Raw genomic sequence first — 18,696 nt, forward strand, 5'->3', positions numbered from 1 at the left:
GCAATGAGACCACAAGCGTGGTTGGCCAAAAGTTTACAAGACAACCATGCAGTATTAATATCATCATAACTTTGACCTAAAAGCTTCTTTTTTTCTTCTTGTTGCTTGTGATAGGAGAAGCCAAATACATTCTTTGTTCGTGCGAACTGTCACTGGGATTTACAGATTGAAACAGCAGCTATAAAGCTTTCTACTTTTGCCATATGAATTACACTTCTCCCCTCACGAGCTTCTTGAGAGATCTTAAGCACAGCCGTCCAAAAGAAAAAATAATAATAAAGCTATCTGCTCTTGTGATCAATTTTGTGCGTGGAAAGTTTAGCTTCCATTTTCATATAGTACTCCACCATCCAACAACAATGCGTGTCTGGTACTTACTCTTCATTTTAAAGTTTAATCAAATTGTATTTGTTATCAACTACACGCAGTGCCGGCTCTAATGTTGTAGTACTTAATAAGGCTCGTGCCTAAGGCCCCCAAATTTGGAAGGCCCCATTTTTTTTTTTAGAAATAATAGATTTATAGATATTTAAAAAAATAATATTTAGTGCTTTTAGTACAAAAGTAGACTTATAAAAGGAAAGAAATCTTTTTTTTGCTATGTAAATAAAGTAACTGTTTGGCTTACATAAAAATAGGTAGTATAAATAATTAATGTGTGAATTGGAATTGATCTATAAGGGAAATAGTATAAGTAGAAGATACTACTCTAATCCACATACTAAATTAAATAATTTTTTTTTTTTTTTCAAATGCTTATATTGCTTATAAAATAATTTTAACGGTTCCTATAACAGTTGCCTCAATAAAAGAAGTTTTTCAAAATTAAAATTGATAATAAAATTTTAGCTAAGATCAATAATGTCTCAAGAAAGATTAAATTGGTTGGCTATATTACTTGAAAAGAAATTATTTGAAAAAATTGATTATAAAAATATTATTAACAACTTTGCTTGAAGAATAGACTTCATATCTCTCTCTCTCTCTCTCTCTAAAAATATATATATATATATATATATATATATATATATATATATATATATTATAACATTTAAAAAAAATAAAATTAGTTTTCATATTAAACTTTGGCTCAAGGCCACATATGTGCTTGAGCTGCCCCTGACTACATGTACATTAGGGACAAAGTTTTACTAGATTTATCCCTACAATTATCTATTTTTATGTTTTAAATATTTCCTGCTTAGCGCAGAAAAAAAACCACATTTGTTTGTTAATATAAGTGATAAAAAGAATTATCACATTTGTATCAGTAAATTTTACGGAGCTATCTTAATAAAGTCACTATAAGAAAGTAAACGTTAGGTGACATTTAGTCAAATTAGTCACTGACTGGCATAACTAATTCCAACAATTTCAGAAAATTATTTCTGACTTTGTTTTTTTCTTCTCTTGGTTATCAATAAAATGTTACCAAATCAGTCATCACTAATTTCATCATCAAAATTAAAACATCAGATTGAGTATATGCTTTAGAGTACCCAAAATACACTTGAACTTGGTGTTTGCTAATCTATTACCACCACACTTATACACATGTAGTTCTTTATACACATAATTCTTTGAGAGACATTCGATAATTTAAAAGATGCGTAGAAATTAGAATGGTCGTTGAGCAAGAAAGACACAACGTATATTCCTACTCTTAGGATGTTATATCATTCTTCTTATTTTTAAATGTCAAGACACAATATTAAATCTGTGACATGACTAGAGCGAAAAGCTATACTTGAGCGCAAATTAAGAAGGTAAAATAGCTTGTAGCATTTCCCATCCTTATATTTAAACTTGTTAGTGTAATTAAAAACCTTGTAATAGAATGACTATGGTGGTTCTAGCCATGTAGGAGAATGTGAATAAAAACTTTAACACGCTTGCAAAAGTTGAAGGGAGGGCAAAAGTAGGTGTATTGTCTTGTGAATATTATTAAAATACAGGTTGGTCTGCAAGATTCACTTCCGAGAACCCAACCTGTAAAGTCAACTCCCAACAGTACCTATGTTTTCTTCTCTTAATTAATTTTCTAATATAATGCCCTCCTCTTTTTTTATCATATGTTTGAAATTCGTGAAGCTATTAATGCGGATCTATCATCCTTAGAGAATGAAGAGGCATGTCTGTCCTTTTCTTAATTTCCCCAAGTTAAAAACTTGCCATTCCCCATCATCATTTATACATACATGTTACATGAATGCATGCATATATGTTTCCAAGAAACTTCAGAAGACCGAGAGTCACAACTGCTACAATATAAAATTTTACTAAATATGTTGATGGGAAGAAGAAATCAATATTCCCCACTTATTCCTTAGTGTCACATCCTACCTTAAAAAATACAATTAAACTTGCTAGGATAACGTGGACCGTTGATGAAGTGAAAGTTGTTGAAATCGGACGGTGAGATCGTCTGCATGAATACCTAAAAATGCTTCTAACTTAATAGGGAATTCAAAGGGATATTAAAAGAGGATTAAATTCATCTACCCTAACGTATGCATGGCTGAAGGAGAATAAAAATGGAAGGATTCAATAATTGTGCTCTCAAATTAAAGGTATTGTTCGTCTCTATGTCAAATCATTTTATGTGTCCCACGTGAGTGACATCTCACCAGCCACGTTCGATCTCGTTGTTGTTCATCGATGTGATACTGAAACTAATACTGCACTGTTTAAAATGGAAAAAGAAGAAGAAAAGGAAATAAAAATGAATTAATTTATCGGGCAGAAGTATTTGTCATTTAGCTGACTCCCTTTTTTTTTTTTTGGCTGAAGAAAACATATTTTTTATATATAAAACTAACCGTCACAAAAAGTTACCCTTGTCCTCAATACCAGATTTGAAGGGTCATTAATATAAAAGTCATATACAAACAAAGATGGGAAAGTAATAATAATAGTAGGATGTACATATTTAGACCAAATATCAAAAGTAATTCTGACTTCTCTAAAAATGTGTTGCACATATGTCCATCCAAAATCATCTAGCAATAATGACTTACATTTAGCAAGAATGTGTTCAACCAAGCATTGGCCAATTTAAATGAACAGGCAATGGGTGCAGTCAATTCGGCCATTGTGTTGGGCCTCTCCATTCTTTTCCTTATTTTATTTTTTATCGCAAAAATTAATTAAAACTTTGTTTTGAATGGATTTATTTTTGGTTAAACATAGTGTGAGTTATTGAAATGAGGAAAACTTTTAAATTAGAAAAATATAGTAGTATATTTTTAGGTTAAAAGTAATTTTTTGACCCGTTAAAACTTGCCTTTCTTTTTCATATATTAAGTTTTCACCAAATGAATGAGGTATAATTTTACAGAATCATGGACAGAAAGAACGCGAAGAAAATGTGCTTTTATTTTCCTTAACAGTGGGTGACAGATCCAGAAATGTTACATCTAAGCATAATGTTTCATGCAAGAAATTGACTAGATCAAGACTAGCCTTTCAAGTGAGATTTTGATGGATCTTATAATACTAAAATAATTGAGAATTTTATTAATAATGTTCAAATCCAGGTATTTTTAAAGATTTTATATACTGAAGGTGGGTTCTTTAAGTTATCGGGAGATTCCTTGTTTTTTTGGCCAGTGGTAAGTATATCTGTCCCAGTGGATAAATAATTTATAATATCCTATAGTATTAAACCTAAAACCAATGTACGGATTGAATACATAATTAATCCAACCTATCCAAGAAAAGTGCTCCCTAACATTACCATTCAGCCATTCTTTATTTCATTCCACACGCAAAATACTTCTTTTATACGTTGTGCCCCATCCTAACACTGAATTCCAGCATAAGTCATATGTAATGTCATACTTATATGTAATCAGAGTTTGGAGTTGAGGTTACCAGACTCTTTTACTCACTGAATTTTGCTATAGCAAAAGCATGTAAATAATTTGTTGAGACTTAGATTTTATTTCACATACTTTCTAATGTTTATTTTATGCAAGTTTCATGATATGGCCTGTATCCTTTTAGCAAATATTTTTTCTCTAGAAATTATCTCTTGAGAAAAGATAAGTGGTAAATATATTACTCTCTGATCCATAATAAGTAACTTTTTAGCTTTTGACATACCCCTTAAGAAAACACAAATTTCTAGAGAAAAAAATGTATTTACTAAATTATCCTTAATTAATTGTTACCTTGACATATTGGGATACGTAAATAAAGGCAAATTTTAGAAAAATAAAATTAATTTCTTCTTGATTATGTAAAAGTACACTTATTTTGAACTCAAAATAAAAAGATTAAAAAATCACTTATTATGGATCGGAAAGATCTACTTAGTTACATATTTCAATAATAGTTGGAAGAAATAAGTTGACTTAAACATAATTACATAAACATATCCTTTAGAAAGTTTTGTTCGATAGAGCCGATCGAGTTTCTATCCTTATCCAAATTATTCACTCATCGCGTATCACTTAAATAGTCGATGAATTTTCTATCCTTGTCACTTCTATCGCAACATTATTTACTAAATAAATTACAAAATGGACAACTAGCTGAATAATCATTTCAAAAAGCTTCAGAAATAATTTTGGAGAATTTAACACATGCAGCAGAAGCAGAGAATCTCACAGGAGTGCAAACAAATCGTAGATTGTCCATTAAGGAACTTGTAATGGTCCTCCGGCTTGAGTGAGTTTCTTGATACACAGGCATAGTACGTCGAAAACATCAATTCAAAAACCAAATACCCAGAATAAGAAGTGAATCAGCAATAACAAACGGTGAACTACGGGCAGCAGATCTTCTCACCCACTTAAATATCAAACTGTTCATTGTCTGTCCACAAAATTCCAGTCAAATGGAACCATGTATACTAATACCTGCCCATCAATTATTTGCCTGTAACAGTGGATTGAAAATTGTTCAGAGTTTGAAACTGAAGTGCACTTCTTGAAGCAGGTTAAATTAGCACCTCAGACAAAACAGGGAAACGGGGGATACAATATGTCAATTTTACCAGAAGGAAATCATGTCATTATCAATTCACAATTGGTGCACTCAATTCACAAATATGTCAATACAAATGTGGTGTACTCATACTATGCTTCTGTATATTTTTGTGCAGATCCAGGTACCACGATTGTTGTTGATTATTAGCTGGCTGGTCGAGCTGTGGAGACTCAAGGTAAACCTGTCGTCACGTTCGCAAGCCTCAGAGTTACCTTATGATATTTTCATTGTACTGTTTAATTCCATTCTGAACAGTTACTTTTAGGGATTTTCTAGCAAACTCAGTAGAGCTTATACAACATACAAGATTGTAGTTAAACCGACTATGTTGTATGGAGCAGAGTGTTGGCCGGTCAAGAACTCTCATACCCAGAAGCTAAAAGTAGCTGAGATGAGGATGTTGAGGTGGATGTGTGGGCATACCCGGTTGGATAAGATTAAGAATAAAGTTATTCGAAAAAATATGGGAGTGGCCCCTGTGGAGGATAAAATGCGGGAGGCGAGGTTGAGATGGTTCGGGCATGTTAAGAGGAGAAGTACAGAAACCCCAGTTTGAAGGTGCGAGCGGTTAGCCTTGGTGGGCAGCAGGAGGGGTAGAAGTAGGCCTAAGAAGTCTTGGGGAGAGGTTATTAGGCGGGACATGGCGCATCTGAAGCTGACTGAGGACATGACCCTAGATAGGAGAGTATGGAGGTCAAAGATTAGGGTAGAAGGTTCGTAGGTAGTCGAGTGTTTCTCTTTGTCTTACTCAGTTCGCTAGCATTAGTGTTTGTATGGTATCTTTTATTCATAGATGACTATTATTACCTAGAGTTTGATTGCATTCTTGGTTTCGATCTTATTTCATCTTGCTATTATTCCTACTTGTTGCAATTACCTTTTCTTTTTCAGTCGTTCTCTAGCCGCGAGTCTATCGGAAACAATCTCTCTGCCCTTTCGGGGGTAGGGGTAAGGCTGTGTACATTTTACCCTCCCCAGACCCCACTTATGAAAAACTACTAGGTTTGTTGTTGTTGTTGTTGTTGTTGTCAGTAGAGCTTATGACTTTTACTACTAGTTTAGGAAATTGTAAGTTATGTATAAATATTTCTATTTCATATTTATCATTGATGGTTGAATTCTTCTATTAACTTAGTAAGTGTTAGGCTTACCTAATCTTAGAGACTAGGTGTCATCAAGACATCCTACGGAGAAAAATTAGGGTCGTGACAAGTTGGTATCAAATCTTTAGGTTCATAGGTGCTACGAGTCATAAGCGAGTTTAGTAGAGTCTTGCGGATCGGTACGGATACATCTGTACTTATCTTCGAGAGGCTACGAAACTATTAGGATAGTTTCACTTCCTTCATTACTATCGTGCTAGTTTATTGATCTCGGGGTTTGAACCTTTGTCATTCTATTCTTTCACAAATAGTGAGGACACGAGTTGCAGTTACCGATAACGCTACCCCAGAGCCGGTATTGCTAGGGACCGACTCAGAGGCAGAGGCCGAGGAGGAGCACGTGCTACAACTAGAGCACTTGTCAGAGCAGCTGTTGAGGAGCTGCCGGTAGCTTCTGTTAGGGGACAGGCACCGGAGGCGCCTGTTGTGACCCTAGGATTTTAGGAGACTTTAGCACAATTTCTGAGCATATTTGATACATTGGCTCATGCGGTAGGGATGTTCATTTGGATCGGATATCCGAAATCCGAACCGATCTGTTCAATTTTGGATTTCGAATTTCGGATATTTGGATCGTATTTCAGATTGTGTTTATTAAAATTTTGGATATTCGGATTGGATTCGGTTTGGTATAATTGTAACCCGATCCAATCTGAACTCTGAAATTATTAGGGCATGTATAAATATTAAACTTTAATTTCAGATGGTCAGTACTTCTTTTACATCTTCCTCCAAGTTATTACCTTTATAATTGTTGGATTTAGCATATTGGTACGATAGTACTCTCATAATTGCAGAAGCATGAATATTTCTTACTGTATTGCCTCTTTTACAAAAAAAATATACATATGAGTTTGCAACTTTGAGGCATAATAATCCGATCAGAAATCTAAAAATCCGATCCGATCCAAACTTTAAAATCCGATCCGATATTAATTCAGATCGGATTCGAATTGCATTTTGTAGAATCCAAAATCCGATATCCAAATTCAAAATGTGCTAAATCCGATCTGATCCGATCGATGCACATCCCTATCATGCGGGGTGAATTCCAGTTGCACTAGCTACTTCACATATCGGGGGAGGAGCTCAGACTCCTGCCGCCTGTACTCCAGAGTAGCGAGTCCACGTTGGCCAGGTTCCAGGTGTCATGCCGACACAGCCTGTTATCTCAGTTTTTCCCGTGGTTAGGGCAACCGCATCTGAGGAAGAAAAACTTAGACTTGCGAGGTTCAAGTAGTATTACCCTCGTGCTTTTAGTGGTTTGGCTTCATAGGAAGCGCATGGGTTCCTAGGGGAGTGCTATTGTATTCTCCACACTATGGGTATTGTGGAAACGAGTGAGGTTGCTTTTACTACGGTCCAGCTTAATAGAGCAGCATATCAGTGGTGGAGAGCGTATGGGTTGGGTAGTCCGGTCGATGCAGCTTCACTTTCATGGACTTAGTTTTCAGAGGTGTTCTTGAGAGAATTTGCTCCCCAGACCCTTCGGGAAGTGTGGCGCACTGAGTTGAGCAGCTGCGCCAATGCACTATGTCGATATTAGAGTATGCCGGTAGATTCAGTGATTTGTCCAGGCATGTACCTATTTTGATTTCTACAGTTAGAGAGCGAGTACACAGGTTCATTGGGGGCTCAGTCATGATATCCGGTTTAGCATGGCTCGGGAGTTGGAGTCGGATGTTCTATTTCAGTAAGTAGTAGAGATCGCTTGCCAATTAGAGGGCATGCGAGGTCTGGAGAGAGAGGACATGGAGGCTAGAAGGTCTCGTAGACCAGAGAGACCTATTGGTTCCTATTTTGGAGGCAAGGTACGACATGGTAGAGGTTTTTTGGGTCAACCAGTTAAGTTTGCACTTCAGGCTTCACACGGTGCTTCAGATATCCATGGGTCTCAGGGTACCCGTACCGGACAACTTTCACATCCACATCAGCGGAGAGGTTGCTTGAGTGTGGAGGTACCAGCCACATGGTGAGATATTATCCCAGACTCCGGACGGATGCGTCACAGCGGGGTAATCAGGCTATGAGTTCTGCTTCAATGCTGATATCCCTGCACCGCCAGTGTGGGGTGCAGGTTAGGAGAGTAGAGGGCGCCTAAGAGGGGGAGGCCCGACCCGTTGTTGTGTTTTCTGTGGTAGGGAAGAGGCCGCTACACCAGATGATTTCGTACAGTTATTGTTTTGATTTGTTATAAAGGAGCATCATTCGTATCTTGTTCCGGTTCTGCTTATCAGGGCGAGTCCTTCTATTTTACTTCACATATGGGTGAGTTTCATGATCTTATACTTTGCTTATATGTTTACCTCTGTTAGGAGATTCTATAGTGGTTGCTCGTGTCTATCGTTTTGTTTTTATTCATTATTGAGAGTTTGAGACTAGAAGTGACTTTCTGTTACCCAGTACGGTAGGTTCTGATGCGATTTCTTAGTGATTGATTACGATTTGTGATTTAGATGCTCTACCAGGGTGGGAGTTGAGTATGTGTTGTGATTTTGTTGGGGGAATTGAATTAGAGGGAGGTTTCAGTTGGTATGATAGGTATTCTACTTTTGATTCAGAGTTGAGGGTGAGACCTTCGCGGTTTCATATGATTCAATGTGTTTGAACCGGGATGCGTGCCGCTGTGGAGTTATATCAGGATGAGATCCTTGCGACTAGTTCATATGTTTTGATTCTCCCTCGTGAAATTAATTTGTAGTATGATACTAATAGGGAGTGGTGCCTATCGGGCTTGTTTGATAATTCTCTTATGTGTTTCTCCTTGCATATTTAGTCGTATTCGTATTGTGCTTATTGAGTTTTAGCTTGCGAGATCTGTGCCCCGGTGGCGTTAGATGTGACTTGTTGATTCGGGTGAATAGTTACAAGGTCTTCATATTTCTTGCATCGTTGTCAGTGTTGTGAAGGTTTGAAACAAGGTTCTAACGGACATGAGGCTAATTGTCGGTACTGGATTTTATTATGGGCAGCTACTGTGGCTAGAGTTGTTGTTTAAGGCATATATGTGATGTGTTACGTCGTGTGGTTGCACATGGTGGGTGTAGGCATAAGTTGTTATAGCTGGTTGAGGTTGGTACTGTGTGTTGATGTAGGAATCAGGTCTTTTGGAAATGATTGGATGGTGAGAAATTTGGTTCTAAGGTTTGCCAGTGTGGGCGGAAGGAATAATATTTAGTTGAGATGGTGTTGTCGGGCCTATGTGGATTTGGGTGACGTGGAGTCACCCTCAAGTATATGTATGATGAGTACATTATGTGATTTGATGACCTCGAAGTGGTACTGGGCACGTTTGAGGACACACGTTTGTTTAAGAGAGGTAGAATGTAACGATCCGACCAGTTATTTTGAGAATTAGCGCCCCGTTCGGCGGTTTAAGGACTCAAGAAGATTCATAATGTGTATTATAACTTGTGTGTGGTCGAGATTGGTTTTCCGATGATTCAGGATTTAATTGAAAGAACAATTCTTATTTTTGAAGCTTAAATGAAAAGAGTTGATCGGAGTTTGACCTTTGAGCAAACGAATATTGAATGGAAATTTTATAGTTTCAATAGCTTCGTATGGTGGTTTCAGACTTAGGCATATGTCCGGATTTGGATTTGGAAGTCCGTATGGCAATTCGACGCATTTTGGCGAAAGTGGGAAGAGTTGGAGATTTAAAATATTTATATGTTTGACCAGGGTTGACTTAATTGATATCGGGTTTGGATTTCGATTCCATAAATTGGAACAGCTCCATTATGTCAATTATGACTCGTGTGCAAAATTTGAAGTTATTCCGGATTGATTTTATAAGTTTCGGCACAAGATATAAAATTTGGAAATTTGAAAATTCACAAGTCTGATTCGAGGTGCAGTTTGTAATTTCGGAGTTTTTTTATGTGATTTGAGAACTAGAGTAGGTCCGTGTTATGTTACGAGACTTATTGGTATATTCGGACGAGGTTCCAAGTGACTCGGATAAGATCAGATCGTTTGGAGCCTTGTTGAAGCTGTTGGAAATTCTGGTTGCTGGTGCCTTCGCACCTGCGCATGAAGGACCGCAGGTACGTGCTCACGGAAGCGTGGAATTCATCGCAGAAGCGACCTGGGAATGCTGGCTAGAGAGGCTCTGCAAGTGCATAGAATTGGGGCGCAAAGGCGGCTGACATCACAGATGCGCAAATGAGGCTCGCACCTGCGATTGCGCAGGAGCGGAAGAAATGACTCAGGTGCGAGAGAGAGTTGTTGCGTGGTCACCGCAGGTGCGAGATTTTTCTCGCAGAAATGAGGTCGCAGGCGCTCAAATCTATCCGCAGGTGTGAAACTGGGCAGAAATATAAGGATCGAATTTGGTCATTTCTCCATTTTGTTTTGGATTTCTGAAGCTCGGTTTTGGGCGATTTTGGAGGATTTCTTCATGAGTTCGTCTTGGATAAGTGTTCTATATCCGAAAGTGATTATATTTCATAAATCTATGGTTATATTCATCATTTATTTCAAATTTAATTGAAGAAATTGAGAAAAATTGTGAAATCTTTTGGAAAATATAAAATGAAGATTTGGAGGTCGAATTGTTGTCAGAATTTGTTAATTTTGGTTTGGTTGAACTCATATCGGAATGCTGTTCGGATTTTGTGAATTTTATCGGGTTCCGAGGTGCGGGCCCGGGGGTTGAATTTTTAGTTCTTGTTAAAGATTGAAGCTTTATTATCCAGAATTATTTTCTATGGGTTCTATTTATGATTTGAAGTTATTTTGGCTAGATTTGAGCCGTCCGGATGTTGTTTCACTCGAGAAGGTCATTTTAGAGTATCGGTCTAGCTTCTTTGAGGTAAGTATCTTGCCTAACTTTGTGTGGGAAAACTACCCCTTAGTATTTGAGTCATTTGTGCTAATTGTGTCATGTGAAGGACGTGTACGCGAGGTGACGAGTACATGCTCGGGCTTATTTGTGAAAATTTGACCATTGAGGGCTCTTAGGTTCTTATGTTCATTTGATATGAAGTGGTTTGTCATATTATTTTTCCCTATTTACTAAATTCATCCTTACGTGTCTTAATTGGAATTAATTTCTTTATGTTCTACCCTTATTACCGATTAAACTCTTATGTGCCTTAACTGAAATTGTTGACTCTTTTATCGTTATGCTATCCTTTCCATAATTGCTTAACCTTAACTAAAATCATTGTTATCTTTCCGTAATTGCTTAAACTTAAGTGAAATTATTATTATCTCTTCCGTAATTGCTTAGCGTTTATGGAAGTTTGTTACTCCTTTCATTCTTGACGTATTCTTATTTGGGGTCATTGATTTATGCTATCTCTCTTGTTGTCGAATTGCACTTTTGTGGAATCATTGTTACATATTACCTCTCCCTTGTTGAGACTATTATTTTCATATTGTGTCTTTCTCTGTGAGTTCGTTCGTTCTTCCGTTTCCTTGTGTTGATTTACTTGTCGTATTGTCATGTTATTGTTGAAGGTCTGTGTGTTGAAACGCATGCGGTGAGATAAGGTGGGATTGAAATGCATGGCTAGTAGGGAAATTACTAGAAGCCATGTGGTGTGATAAGGTGGGCTAAAACGCGGGGTGCTATTTCGAAAAAAAATAATTTTCCAAACTAAATATAAAGGCTCTCAAGGTGATATAAGAAAAGTTATAATTTATTTTACGATTTGAGACTACGAGGTAGTACCTCGGGAGGTCTCTTGTTGTCATTTCCTCTTTTCTGTGCACTTGTCTTTGATTGTTGTTTTTCTTAGCATACTATTAATTATTTTCCTCCGTGTTGCACTATTTGCTCAGTTCTATATAGCTAATCTTGTTGTGTTGGTTGCTGCTTCAAACTCCATTGCCGTTTTTATTACACTGTACATTTTGTTGTGATCATTTCTTATGTACCATCCATTGTCTCTACTTTTATTTGTTGACTGAGATTATGGCAGAATACTTGCACAAGCATACACGTAGTTAAATAACCCATATCTATTTTAAAAGGTGAATCGTGGCATCATTAACCATTATACGTACTCTTGTCTTCTTGCCTTATGTGTGAGGATTGTTCTATTGGCACGTGAGTCGTCCCTACGGTTATGAGTCGTAATGTGGGCACAACGTGCCAAGTGATTAGGGTTCATGAGTTGGGACCCTTGAGCTGTGATTATGAGGTTCGGTACCTCGTGGAAATGCTTGAACATATCTGGTGTGAAAGCGGTTGTTCTTATTGAGTTGTTGCTGGTTTTTCCTTTATTTGGTTTCCCCGGACTTTGACTGTGATCAGTTACTTTACAATATTATTACCTCATTGCTTCCTGTTGGATATTGTTGTTACTAGTGTATCATTGCAAGTATTGTTTTGTATTCCTTATCCTGCTTAGTTTTATATTAATATTGTTTCTATGTTAGTTTATCTACACACTTGTTCAGGTTGTTTAGTTCAGTAGGTGTCTTGACTGTCCCTCGTCACTACTCCACCGAGGTTAGTCTTAATTCTTACTGGGTGCCACTGTGATATACTCATACTACGCTTCTGTATATTTTGGTGCAGGTCCAGGTGCCACGGTTGTTGCTAATTATTATCTGGCTGGTCGAGCTGTGGAGACTCAAGGTAAACCTGTCGTCGCGTTCGCAGGCCTCAGAGTCACCTTCTGATATTTTCATTGTACTGTTTAATTCCATTCTCAATAGTTATATTTAAGGATTTTCTAGCAAACTCTGTAGAGCTTATGACTTGGACTACCGATTTTGGGAATTGTAAGTTATGTATAAAGATTTGTATTTCTTATTTATCATTGATGGTTGAATTCTTCTATTAATTTAGTAAGTGTTAGGCTTACCTAGTCTTAGAGACTAGGTGCCGTCACGACATCCTATAGAGAGAAATTGGGATCGTGACAAATATATTATGCCTTCATATCAATAATTGACTGGACCATCACATGTCATTATTAACGTGCAACACGTTAATAGGAACTAGTTTATGAAATTTGCTAATTTCTTTTTCTTTCTCTCCTTCTCAACCTCACTAAAATTATTCCATCTATAAGCCATACCACAACAAGCTCCATTCATGACCAATTTTAAACCTGGCAAAAAAAAAACCTCTTAAAATATCTATCGTATTCTCCTTCCATCTTTTTAAAATCCCAAAACCTTCTCTTTTTAGGGTGTGTTTGGTATGAAGCAAAAATATTTGTGGAAAATATTTTTTAATTTTCTCATATTTGTTGGCTTAAATATTTTGAAAAATATTTTCCCTATCAAACGAAGGGGAAACATTTTTCAAAATACTTTTTCAACTTTTCCCACTCTATTTCCCATCATCGATCACCACCCACCCACCCTATCCCTACCCCACCACAACCCCCACCCCATCCCCACCCCCTCACCCACCCACCAATATACCCCTACCCCGACTCCATCTCCACCCTAAATAGAAGTATTATTTGGAGTATTTTCTTTTTATGTTGTTGATAGAGTACTTTCTTTTTCATTTCAACAAAATGAGTATTTTTTTTTAATAATGCAGAAAAAGTATTTTCTTTCATTTCGTTAAAATAAGTACTTTCTTTTCATGATATTGAAAAAATATTTTTAATTTCAACAAAATGAGTACTTTCTTTTCATGATGCAGAAAAAATATTTTCTTTCATTTCAATAAAATGGATACTTTCTTTTCATGATGCAGAAAAAATATCTTCTTTCGTTTTAACAAAATGAGTACTTTCTTTTAATGATGTAGAAAAAAATATTTCTTCATTTCAATAAAATATGTACTTTCGTTTTTGGTGTAAAAATATTTTCTTTTATTTTAATAAAATGAGTACTTTCTTTTCATGTTGTAGAAAAAAATATTTTCTATCATTTCAACAAAATGAGTACTTTCTTTTCATGTTGTAGAAAGAGTACTTTTATACTATATTGTTTTAACAAGAAAAAGAGAATTTTTTAAAGTTATGGAGCTCAAATTTTAACATTGTTCTTGTGTGAAAAAGTAAAGCTGTATATTAGTTATGTTTATTTGTATGAATTTTTTTAAAGAATAATTAAATTCTTGAAGAAAGTAGAGTCATGAAAACGTTAGGGATTTGAGGGCGAGGGGAGGAGCACTGGAAACATGGGGGTTCAGGGGAAGAGGGTGAGAAGAGTAGTATAGAAAATATTTTTTAGATGATTTTCCTAAAAATATTTTCTGCTTTCTAACCAAACACTAGAAAATATTTTCCGAAAAAAAATAATTTCACTCACCAACGAAACATGGAAAAATAAGTGATAAAAATACTCATTTTAAGGAAATTGTTTTTCAGGAAAACATTTTCCTCCGTGCCAAACACACCCTTAGTCTTATGTTCCATAAATTGCCATTTTGACCATGAAATATTTGGCTTCATTTTCAGAATCTTTTCGATATGCCAGCGGCAATGTCATCGTTGATTGATCAGTATTCCTTATAAGTAGCTTTATTTGAGTCATTTGATCGCAGTGAATTTTGACGTATAACAAGGTTTTGAATCTTTTGATTGATCGCAGTGAATTTTGAAGTATAAAATTGTGAGTGTTCTTTCTATTTTTTTTACATCCATAATCATGTTTTTTCTGAATGGAGTCCATTAGATAATGAAATAAGATGTTTAACTAAGAACATTGATTGCGAATTTGCGATGATGAATTGTTGGTGCAAAAATAAACTAATGAAGCTCATAATCTTGCATTGCTCTAAAAAAAGAAGCCAAAATATTTTCAGCTGTTATTAAAATACTCGGAGGCGGATCTAGAATTTTTATAACATTGGTGCACCGCTAAAAAAGAGAAAAAATAAAAGTATTAAGTGAGAATTGATCCCTACTTCTCTAGATAAATAGCTCAACATTCAACAAAGTGCATCATTTAGTCTTTATAGAGCATGAGTGCCAATAAATAATATTAAATCAATTCTGCAAAATATGTACATAAAATACCTAATTTAGCGGAAAGACCATGAGTTCACGTGCCTCATACATTGGGCTATAGATCCGCCCTTGAAAAGACTGATAGAATAAGAACAACAAGAAAGAAAGTAATTACCCAAATAAATAAAGAAAGAAAGAAAGTGGGATGTAGGCCACTGTATATACATGGATTGATAGAGATGAGTATTTTTCCTGTTTTGATTTTTTAAAAACGAATAATAGGGAACTCCAGAAAAGATAACAAAGGGAATTGTTTCAGTGGGAAGAGCTTAACGACGAAATTTGAGAAAGGAGGGGATGCTGAGACCATTTATTTATATTTAAGTAATACATTAAGATAAAAAAATATTAAATTAATTATAATTTAATAATAATAAGTTAATAGCGTATTGGAATGCATCATATAATTATTGAAATTAGTATAAATAAGTTAAAATAACGTATTGCAATGTATCGTATAATTATTGAAATTAGTATAAATGTTGACGCATAAAAGTTTGTACGTCTATGACTATTCTAGTTTATCTAATTATTGACTATACTACTTTCTTGATACGTTGCACGTGTTATTCCATACAAGTAGGGGTGTCGATGAATATTCGTAAACCGACTAAACCATACCGTACCGAATCGATTTTTAGGTTTCTTTTAAAAAAAATCGTAAGTTTTATATAAATCTATAACCGCACTGATAATTAGGGTAAGTTTTTTATTTTATAAAAATAAACCGAAAAATACCGAACCTTACCGAATAAATTTTATATGTGAAAAATATATTTATATAGTAAGTTTAAAAATAATAATGCATTATATTTTTCTTTGTGCCTTAGAATTATGAAAATTGTTACAAGCCAACAAGTAATTAAACTCAAAATACTAATTCCTAAAACTGATTATGCTACTTCTACATAAACTAAGTTATTTCAAGTATCTTCATTAGCAAGACACAAAGTATTCTAGTGATTATGAGTAGCAAATTTCAATGTATTGAATATGTTTTCTTTCATATAATTTAGATTTATCCTTTTGAATATTTAATCTTCTATAGACTTTATTCTTGAGTCCCAGTTTGGTAAATATCTTTCCACTTGTCTGATTTATATTTTATTTTTCTTTTGCTTGATTTCTTTTGCGTTGTTGTTGTCACGACCCAATTTCTCCTGTAGGCCATGATGGCGCCCGACGTTACTGCTAGGCAAGCCTATAGTGAACTAATCACGTGATTGTTTTTTTTAACAATTTAGAAATAATTGATTTTTAATGTTTGAACAAATAAGAAGCGATTTTTTTTTCCATAAAAGTGAGTAATAGACTATTTAAGAGTAAATGAGAGGAAATAGATAATCAAAATCAACATGTGTCTACTAGCATAATTTTCAAGACCTGGTGTCACAAGTTTATGAGCAACTATTAAAATATACAAAACTCTAGCTACTGTCCGAAATAGAGTAGACAAAATATAAATACAGAAGAGAGACTCTAGGAACTGCATAAATGCTCGGGAAGCAGCTCACCACTAGACCTCGGGATATCTGGGACGCGCGCCGGTATGACCCCCAGATGCACTTGCCTCAGATCCTGCACGGTTAGTGTAGAAGTGTAGCGTGAGTACATAAGCTATCACGACCCAATAGACTATTTAAGAGTAAATGAGAGGAAATAGATAATCAAAATCAACATGTGTCTACTAGTATAATTTCCAAGACCTGGTGTCACAAGTTTATGAGCAACTATTAAAATATACAAAACTCTAGCTACTGTCCGAAATAGAGTAGACAAAATATAAATACAGAATAGAGACTCTAGGAATTGCATAACTGCTCGGGAAGCAGCTGACCACTAGACCTCGGGATATCTGGGACGCGCGCAGGTATGACCGCCAGATGCATTTGCCTCAGATCCTGCACGGTTAGTGCAGAAGTGTAGCGTGAGTACATAAGCTATCATGACCCAAACCGATGGGTCGCGACGGGCACCCGGTACCTTACTCAACCGGGTACCAATATAACGTATCTTTCTTATTACATCATCATATACACATGATATATGGGTCTATAAGGCCAACATGATCATTTATAAACTCAAAACATAGGCCGACAAGGCCGTACAATCTTTCACGTACACGACATATGTCTACAAGCCTCTAAGAGTGCATAAATGTCATAAAGTTCGGGACAAAGCCCCGTCATACCAAACAATACACATCTAAATTATACTGACCAAACAAGCAACTCAGGAGTAAATGGAGTGCACCAACATCTTCCGCTGAGCTGATCGCCTACTTGGAGGACTCTCGACCTGTCTATCGAGACATGCGGGCATAAAATGCAGCGTCCCCAAGCCAAATGGACGTCAGTACAAATAATATACCGAGTATGTAAGGAATGAAAATCAGTAAATAATAGACATGAGAGAAACATGGAGTAAAAGACTCGACATGTACGTCTGCATAGCTCTGTGAATCATTTCATTTTTATAATGTCATGCATATGCGTATAAATGTCATACCATGCATGGGTATATGCGTTCATAACATCATCAAGCCTCTGAGGGCATCCCATCATATCATTTCAACCACTGTGGGCAACATCATCAATGTATACAAGCTGATCAGGTGGTGGTGCGTATTTAACGCCATAACCTTTTCTCATATCCCGTATACATATAATATACACGTATATAACGTCATCTGGTCATGGGTCAATGTATATGTACAAATGCATGAAATGCATAAGAAATATATTAATAAGATTTCTCGGAATGTCATTAAAATCAGTATGACTTTCGGAGAAACTTTATCAAATGCGTATTTTTCTGAGACCCATGAACATAAGATATAATAATAATTCACATGGGGAATCAAGAATAAAGAAACCCCTAGTATTTCTATGAATAGAGTCGTTTATGAAAGTTGCGTATTTTGCTCGTTTCATTTGTATCTTTGAACCATGCCAAAAGAAAAAAAGGATTACCTTAAAATACCTGAACCGATTCTCGTGAAAAAGATTGCACTATACTACCTAAAACTTGCAAAATCTCATGCTATATTGTGTTGTGAAGTTTCAAATGAGCTATGGAGCTCCATCCGTTAGCAAAAGAACGGGAGATATGGTGCTTTGATTACAGACCGAATTAGGCATAAGAAAGTACGGTTATGCACTCTTGACACTATTGAAGAGGCTTCGCAAGCTTATTTGTCCAAGAAGTCTGATAATTAATGATATATCCAAGGGAGATACTAATTGTGCTCCTCAGAAGTTGTAGATGATACATCTATTTGAGCGTATCTAATTGTTGTAGCTCATATTTGGCAATATAACCCTTAACAAGTGCAAAATATATCATCCAAAACTGGTGCTCCTTCAAACAACGTGGACATAATTTGAACCTCATGTTTAATGGCTAATGTCAATGTCACAAAATCATCTAAATAAGCCACCTAACCTATTGAAGTAAGAGTCACTACTACCTAAGGCATTCGCTGCCACGTGAGGGGGGGGGGGGGGTTAATCTTACCCAATTCTTTAATTAATCACCCAATAATTCCTTAATTAACTGGATAATCTCCTATTATCCAATAATTAATCAATTACTCACATAATTACGAA

The 18,696-nt window shown here is 35.8% G+C and overlaps 1 long non-coding RNA gene across 1 annotated transcript; it reads right to left on the reverse strand.

The window, feature by feature from the left end:
- Positions 1-16,429: 16,429 nt before the first annotated feature.
- On the reverse strand, positions 16,430-18,474 carry LOC117276775 (uncharacterized). The gene is made up of 2 exons (XR_011415157.1): positions 18,061-18,474; positions 16,430-17,390 (listed from the first exon to the last, which is right to left on the reverse strand). It is a non-coding gene; the product is annotated as an uncharacterized lncRNA (long non-coding RNA).
- Between the last annotated feature and the right edge of the window lie 222 nt (positions 18,475-18,696).

The sequence above is a fragment of the Nicotiana tomentosiformis genome, chromosome 3, assembly GCF_000390325.3.
Source record: "Nicotiana tomentosiformis chromosome 3, ASM39032v3, whole genome shotgun sequence".
NCBI lineage: Eukaryota > Viridiplantae > Streptophyta > Magnoliopsida > Solanales > Solanaceae > Nicotiana > Nicotiana tomentosiformis.